This window comes from Chelonia mydas, chromosome 4 (genome assembly GCF_015237465.2).
Source record: "Chelonia mydas isolate rCheMyd1 chromosome 4, rCheMyd1.pri.v2, whole genome shotgun sequence".
Lineage (NCBI taxonomy): Eukaryota > Metazoa > Chordata > Testudines > Cheloniidae > Chelonia > Chelonia mydas.
The window spans coordinates 46,075,980-46,084,684 of record NC_057852.1 but is presented as its reverse complement, the minus strand read 5'-3'; the positions used below and the strand labels follow the sequence as shown (position 1 = coordinate 46,084,684).

The 8,705-nt window shown below is 38.4% G+C and overlaps 1 long non-coding RNA gene across 1 annotated transcript; it reads left to right on the top strand.

The window, feature by feature from the left end:
* The first annotated feature begins 601 nt into the window (after positions 1–601).
* LOC122465692 lies at positions 602–7,204 on the top strand. Its single transcript, XR_006290700.1, has 5 exons — positions 602–641; positions 897–955; positions 2,561–2,658; positions 3,405–3,520; positions 7,047–7,204. It is a non-coding gene; the product is annotated as an uncharacterized LOC122465692 (long non-coding RNA).
* The last annotated feature ends 1,501 nt before the right edge of the window (positions 7,205–8,705 follow it).

Here is an 8,705-nt window from a genome sequence, read left to right as displayed (position 1 = left end):
TATTTTAAAAGCTTATTTGAGGAGAAAAAATTATGAAGCTTCTAATCTTCTGTTGGTATGTGTTGCACTCAGGTTTAGGATTAGCATAATTGATACAAACATGGCAGCAAAATGAGGCCAGGCATATGTATGGAATTAAGCAGCAGACCATGACCTTTTTTTAAGCTTTAGTACAGGGAAGGGTGCTCCTTGCTCATCACACATACTTCCCAATACCAGTCATTTAATTGGTTCCAATGCAGAGTTACAGGGCTCCTTACCATATAACCTGTAACTCAGGGTAGGCTCTCCTCAGCATCCCACCCAGGACTCAGCTATCCTGGAGTCTTATCTCCCCACCCCCTACAAGGGGGACAAAGGGTGCAGAAGACTCAGCCTGCAAAAGCCACAGGTCTCACCCTATCCCATGAGCTCAAGACCCATCACCAAAATCCCAGGTCTTTTACCTCTGGTAGCTGTTCATTTTATCCTTTCAACCACATTGGAAACCAGCTGCAAGGTGTAACAAATTAGAAATTCAACCCAAGTACCTCATTTAGGTCCTAATTGCATTCCTACTTAACCCACTGAGCACTGAAAGTGCTGCAAGGAAGGTAGAAAAGTTCCTGGTCCTCAGAAATCCCTTCCTGACCTCCGAACAGGTGAACAGCTAGACCCACAGCATCTGTCAGGCTAGATTCCCATTCCTACTTCAGGGTGGGGCTGATGAATCAGAGCCAAAAGAGGCTCTAGATAGCCCCCAGCTCCAGGTTAAATCCTGAGAGCTAGGGAATGCTGGCCAATCAGCACCCTTCCCTCCATCTGGCCAATGGGTGCCAGAGACCTTCAGGGAGAGGAGATATGGTGTCCCTGAGTGAGTGAGTGAGTGAGTGTCTGTCTCTCTCCCTCCCTCCCAGGTCTGTCCCCTTTCACACATACCCCTGCTCCCATTAAGTTCTCCCACGCATTGAGGCAGGTGAGTGGTATTTATGCAACGCTATTTTGTACTTCAAGGGAAAAAACAGGTGTATTTAATTTGCATGGCAGTACTACTGAGTGGCATGTGGAAGTGGTAAAAAGAATCACAGAAAGAGCTACTTTCTTCTAACACTGAACAAGGAACTTTACTAGAACAAAAATAAAATAATATCCCCAGAGCTTCTTTGTTTCCTCTCTGCTATATCGTAAAGCCTCAGTCTAGAATCTATTCCTGCTCTCTCCTGCTTGTGCTAAATTGATTTTTATTTCATGTGAGGAAATGTGTACTGTTTCGTACTATAGATTTAAAAGAACTGTACATATCTTCTCACATGGAGTAAAAGTCAATTTACTACCTGTAGGTGATTAAACTATTTCTCACTCCTGCTGTGCGGTCACATACATTGTGAGGCTGGAAACCATAACCAAGTTCATTTCACTGAGACCAAGAATAAAGATGTGTTTTTGTTAAACAACATTTTATTTGCAAAAACAATGAGGAGTCCTTATGGCACCTTAGAGACTAACAAATTTATTTGGGCATAAGCTTTCATGGGCTAAACCCCACTTCATCAGATGCATGGAGTGGAAAATACAGTTGTTGGTATATATACATAGTACATGAAAAGAGGGGAGTTGCCTTACTAAGTGGGGGGTCAGTGCTAATGAGAAAATTCAATTAACAGTAAAATACCAAGGGAGGAAAAACCCCTTTTCTAGTGGTAATGAGGGTGGCCCATTTCAAACAGTTGACAGGAAGGTGTGAGTAACAGCAGGGAAAAATGAGTACGGAAACCTACATTTAACATTTTAGTGTATGTTCTTTCCAATGTCCTTTTAAAGGGTATATGTAGTTTTATCTGCTGTACTTAATATTAGTTTTCTCCCTCCTCCTCGCTCTTATTTGCTCAGCTGTTATCCAGAGACTTCCATGTTGGTAAAACCCCAGAGCATATTACATCTGAACCATGCAAAGCAGTTGTCTCTCCCCTCCTCCTAGTGATAACGGGCATTCTAGAATAAGGACTGCATTAAAAGTTCAGATCTGAATCTGAGTACCACAGAAAGCCAGTTGTTTAGATTTGGCTGCAGACTGCTGCAAAATTATCTTATTTGCAAAGCTTGATATGTGGTGATGCAGATAAATGATAACACCATAAACTAGCAAAGGCTGAAAGCTTTATTCTACATATGTCTGTGGCTGACTTCAAATTTGATATTTGTGAATATGCAGCTTTGAACACTTACTCATAAACATGCCATGCAAGCAGCCCTGTGCATACAGCATTTTAATATGGTAAAAGCTGTATTAAGATAGTCCTGGCCATAATGTTATAAAATAAATATTTTAACATGCCACTGGAATAAAATGTTAGTAAGAAAATTGGTTGGCAGTAAAAAAGGTTTATGTGCCTGATGTGTTTCCAGCAAAAAAAAGTGGAGTTTTTCCCCTGTCAATCAATCAACGCATGGTTTTTTTTAAAGCAGCGATAATGTAGGTTAGAGATTAAGAGACTATTGGTATACAGACAAAATGAAATTAAGTTTTCTTATGTAAAAGAAGCAAAACAAAATAATGACATAATTTAACACCCTTTAACAGCTTCAGAAGAAGAACAGCATGAAGCAACTGGGTCTAAAGTGAATTTGACTAATATCCTGAAAAGGACATAAATAAGCCAGCTGTGATGCAGAAATGAGGTATCGTTACGGACTTGGAGTATGGGGTTTTTTATTATTATTATTATGATAAATGACTATAGTTATTAGAGTTGTACAAACACAAAATGAGACTTTGTTTAGTAGATAACCTAAGCCACAATTTTCAAGTGTGGGTACTTAAGATAGCCACCTTACTGTATAGTTAGGCACCTAAATCAAAGTAGCCTGATTTTCAAAGGAGAAAAGCACTCACAACATTTACTGGCTTCAGTGGTAGGTGCACATTTTCACTGTGTCTGAAAATCAGGCCACTTTGAGTTAGGTGCCTAAATATGAACTTAGGTGACTAACGTTAGGCACTCAGGCTTGAACTTTTTGGCCTGGTCTATCATCTCCTGAAGATCAGTTGGACACATCTGCACAAGGTAAGAAGCAGTTGCTCATCTGTCCTGCAGTCTACATATGAGGGACTGAGCACCATCAACTTTTTTTTTTTTAAACTTCAATAGGATTTGAGAACATTCAACACCTCCCAATAGGTGCTCACAAGACCCTAAGGCAACAGAGTTTGGAGGCCTGTTTTTTGGGGTCGAAGGAAATCCAAAACCTATGAAATTACACACACAAAAAACATGTTAAAAGAACATTAAGGTTACAAAGTCATCACCTGAAAGTTAGGAAATGCCAGAATTAAGATTACCTGTGAAACCTTAATTAAGTCCCCTTGTGTATATGAATTAGATACAATCTTTAACTGCATGATCACATAATATTTTTTTCCACAGGATCCCTACCTCATTCAGTGCACAGGTTGTGGACCTTCTCTGGGAATAGACCAGGGCTGTCTAGTGAATGATACTGTTGTTTGTAGGACCCCCTCATATGTTACAGAAGTTGGAAGGTGAGTAGTGACTGGTGCAGAGGATTTCAGGAAGAGAAAGGACAGTCTTATAGTTAAGGCAGCTGAATACTGCCCTGGGGAAATGGATTCTATTCCTGCCTCTGCCAGAGTTTTCTATGTTATGCTGGGCAAGTCAGTTGAAAAAACTTCTCACATACAGTGGGTGCCTGACATGACACTCTTGGTCTGATTTGCAGAAGTGCTAAGCATCACAGCTGCAACTCAAGTTAGTGAAAAATGTGCTTTGAACTTATAAACTGCTAAACAATGCTAAGTACTCTGAAAAATAGGTCTACATGTCTCAAATTGGGCACCCAAAATTAATGGATACTTTTAACCTCAATTTCTCTGTAACACAGTTCCTCACCTAAAAAATGGAGATCCTCATCACAGAGATGTGACAATACATTAATCGATGTTTATGAAGCACTTAGATCAGTGGTTCTCAACCAGGGGTACACAGAGGTCTTCCAGGGGGTACATCATTGATAATCATCTAGATATTTGCCTAGTTTTACAACAGGCTATATAAAATGCACAAGCGAAGTCAATAAAAACTAAAATTTCATAGAGACAGTGACTTATTTATACTGCTCTCTATCCTATACACTGAAATGTAAATACAATATTTATATTCCAATTGATTTATTTTATAATTATCTGATAAAAATGAGAAAGTGAGCAATTTTTCTGTAATAGTGTGCTGTGGCACTTTTGTATTTTTATGTCTGATTTTGCAAGCAAGTAGTTTTTAAGTGAGGTGAAACTTGGGGATATGCAGGAAAAATCAGACTCCTGAAAGGGGTCCAGTAATCTGGAAACAGCAATGATCTGACCAGTGGACCAAATTCAGTGAAGAATCCTGATCAGGTGCTACATGGGGCATGTTGCACATATGCTAAGAAGAAGTTCATTTAGCTTGTGCACAGAAGTCTGACAGTATATTTTAGTTCATCTACAACAGCGGTTTTCAACCTGTGGTCCGCAGACCCACTGGGGTCCGCAGACTACATCTAAGATTTCCAAGGAGGTCTGCCCCTCCATTCAAAATATTTTAGGGGTCTGCAAATGAAAAAAGGTTGAAAACCACTGATCTACAGCATACTCATCTCATTGCTAAAGAGACACGTAACATTTTGACTTCCTAAGAGAAAAAGGGATTATCATGACTAAAATGAGACAAAAATAATTCTAAATGGTGGCATAAACCCCCAAAAGAAAACATGCCTTTTATATAAGCGCAGTAGTTTTTAATTTCTGAATTGTGCACTGGAGCTTACACTTACTTGTCTTATGAAGAAAAACATATAATTACCTCAGGCCATGTAAAAAATATGTGTTGCTTCCCTTCCCCACCTCTACACCCCTCTCACGCCACCCACCCTCCCCCCCGCTATCCTTTCTTGGAAGGGCAGAGATTGGTGAGCCAATCAAGAAATTAAAGCTGACATTTCACAACCTGATAGTCATGTTACTGTTTGTTTATTTTTTGTTTGCCTATTTAGAGTGAATGTAGCTATCAGGCAAATACACTGAGGAGCTGACATAGCCTTCAGCAGTCTCTGAAATAATCCTTAAGAAAATGAACTCCCAAAAAGAAAATCTCAGGGGGTTATTGTGTTCTTTTGCACTTTCTTCAGTCAATAGAATGCATTTAATCATGCTGTAATTCATTTTCAGTTATTTGTCTTTCATTTTAGGAAAGATCACGCTCGCTAGTTAAGACAAAGGAGTCTCAAACTGATCCTGTTTTGGGGGAGCAGGTTGGCTGCATGGAAGGCAAAGCCTCGTTTTATTTTGATTTCCTTAATCTTCTTCCATTGTTAACATTTTTAGTGGGACAACTTTTTCTATCCCTCTGTTTCTAAAACCAGACACCTTTAATACTTACTGTCCAACAGGCAGGCCTCAGATTAAAAGGAAAATAACAAAGCATATAGACCTCTACAAATTAACTAAAATAACTTTTTGATTCATAATAATGTCATAATTCTAAATTCTGATATCTTGTGACCTACCAAGATTAGAAACAAATGACTCATTGTTTTGGAAAAGGACAGGAATTCTTAGTTATACAATAACTGAAAATTGTTCACGTTCAAGTGTAATAGTAAAGAAGCAAATATTAAGAGCGCATAGGGAAGTGGTTTTCCTGAAGTTAACTTGGAAGGATTGTTTTCTGTACATCAGTAAGAATCCTTGTTTGCCTGTCAGCTGGAAATGGGTTACCACTTGTCCACAGAAAGATTTAAGCCATAATGGTGGAGACCTTCACTAGGAGTTTAGGTGGAAGATATATCTTAAAAGAAGGACCTATGCACAGCCTTAAATAAAGATGTAAGACTTACATGTGAAAGAGCAAATTCCAGCTGATTAAGGCTTGTCACTCTTCCCAGGAGAAGCATTCTTTTCATTCACCTGTTAGGGTTGCTACCTGTGGACTAATAGGTTATGTCTACACTGCATCTGGGACTGAGCATCCCAGCCCAGGTCCACACATTTGTGCTAGAGGACCTCGTGCTAGCATGCTAAAAATAGTTGTGTAGACAGTTCTTTGACAATAAGGCTTGAGCAAGCTAATTGGTTTGTAGTGATCTAAATGAGAGCACAACTTGGCCTGTTGTTTTGCAAAACCATCAAGTTCAAGGAAACTTAGTCATATCATCTTCTCTCCCATGTCGCAAACTCAAAATTCACAGACAACTCACCAGTTAATATTTGCTTTGTGTTCCAAAAATATGATTCACTGAGATGGTTTCTAAACATGCTAAATTATTTAAGAAACTGCAAAGTCTGCATGTGAAAAGGTTCACATGAACCTTGAAAATTCTTTTGTTGCATTATTTAGTATAGTTATAAATGTCAGGTTACTGTTCATAGAGGTACGGCTGTTTAGAATGGCATTTGCAGAATAATATTTGCCAAAGTTCATGTGAGTATTCCTTTCAATGCTATGGGCAAAGACTCCCCCCCCACCCCCTTCAATGTGACAGGTCCCTTTAAAGGAGATGCTGCATTTTTACTCTGTTGTCATCTCACTGTCTCCTGTGGCAGCTCAGAAATACCCCAGTTATAATTTCTGTTCCAAAAAGCACCTAAGCGACCTGGGATGGAATTACTTTTAATTAAAATAATTGAATAGACAAAGTAGAATAAGTCAACACAATCATTGATGCAATGTCCCATTAAATATGGTAAAGGGCATGAGTTTCAAGGTATTCATATTTTGTTTTCATGGTGAGCTCAGCATCTGACTCCAGAAGTGATTAATGTGCTGCCGTATGTACCTTTAACCTACTGTTTGTGTTCATATAAGAAAACTGATATAATGATGAGGTGTAATATCAGCTGTCATTACTGTGAAGTTCATATTAGAGTTCAGAGGTCCCAAGAAAGCACAAGACTATCTAAACTTTTTGAAAATGTTCTAGCTGTTGCTCAAAACATCTGAACTTTTTGTGACATATATATTTTGTTCAAGGGCAATTACGCAAAATACAGTAAAACCATGTTTTTATATCAACAGATCAGTTCAAATTAGGTGAAAAAATTGACTTCCAGGCTGATGTCATGCCAGCCTGACTTGTGCCTAGAAGGAATTTATTAAGGAGTTACAAGATGCAGAAAATAAGCAGCTGTAATATACTGTTGACTGCTTTCCCATGTGCTTCACTACCATGTCTATTGTGTGCTCACTAATATGATACAGCACGAAGTTCTAAAGGACAGTCAGTACTGCTTACCATTAGTGTGATCTCTCTCACAGAGCTAAGTTTACCCCCAGGAATGGGGAAACTGTTCTTTGTGACGGGTTATAGAGAGAGAGAAGTAGAAATGAAAGAAACCAAACTAACAATTGAAACAGGAATTCAAAGATCTTCTGGAAAGCGAAAGTGTCTATTCAATAGATGTGGTTGATTATTAGAACCAATACATTGCACAACATTTGGTCAAATATGCAATAAATACAACAGATTTTTTTCCAGACATGTTACACAATTAAAGCCACAAGTGTCCATGTGCTTAGAGCTAAGCAAAGCAGTAACTTAGATTGTCTTGTAAACACAGCAAGTATAGAATATACTGCTTCATACTGGCAAAAACATCATGATCAATGGTGGATCTGTTTAACTTAAAACAAATACTGTAGTGTAATTCTGTGTTACTCCAAGAAAAGTATATAATGCTCAAACAAAGGAAAGAGCATGGAAATCTACTGCAAAGCTCACTTCATATTCAGAACATAAGCTACAAGGACAAGTGATTATCATAACTTGTTTTAAAACTAGATTCTTTTAACAACTTTCCAGATAGCACATACAAATGTCTGCATTAGGACTAAAACCCCGCTTAGCCTTGAAGTTAGTTAAAACCTAAAAGATGTTTGCTGTAAATGCTTCAGAATCACAAGCAGACAAGACAGACAACATACTGGGAGATATTTCAGGTATCTTTCAAGTGTGGTTCTAATTCTGTTTGCTCTAACACATGAAATAAAAATTCAATTTAATAACATGAAAAAGCTGAGAGTTTTTGAAAAGGTAGAGCAACCTATAGACTGGGTTAACCCATGGAAGAAAGGCCAAATGAAATATGGATTTACAGTTTATCCACATAATTTAAATCAACTATGAAACATAAACATCATCAGATAAAAACTTTAAAGGCAGTGAAGCTCCATGAAGCAAAATTATTACCAGTAACAGTTGTGTGACATGCAATATGGCAAGTAAAAGTCAGGTTCTGAACTACTGATGTTTAATACGCTATTTGGACATTTATACATTTAGGAAAATGCTGTTTGACACTAATTCTGCTCCCAAAGTCTGAGCAGACTCAGTTTGAGATAGTAGGTCCAGAAGTTAATAAAAGTGTGAATGAGTAACAGAAAAGGGTGAAGCCTTCTTTCCAGCCAGACCCCTCAGTACTAACATACTTACAGCTGTATGCTTTGGGGTTTGGGGGTTTTTTTATAAAGATGTAGGACTTATTCTGATCTCAGTTCCAGCAGTGTAAATGCAGAAGACCTCCTTTGGTATCAATGGAGGTCCTTCAGATACTCACCGATATAAATGAAGCCAGAATTTGTTGCAGAATAGTCTTAAAAGGGCATTTAAAAGGACATAACTTCATTTGAGAACCAGACTACAGCTTCAGGCCTCGGTCCTACGCTGAGGTCCACATG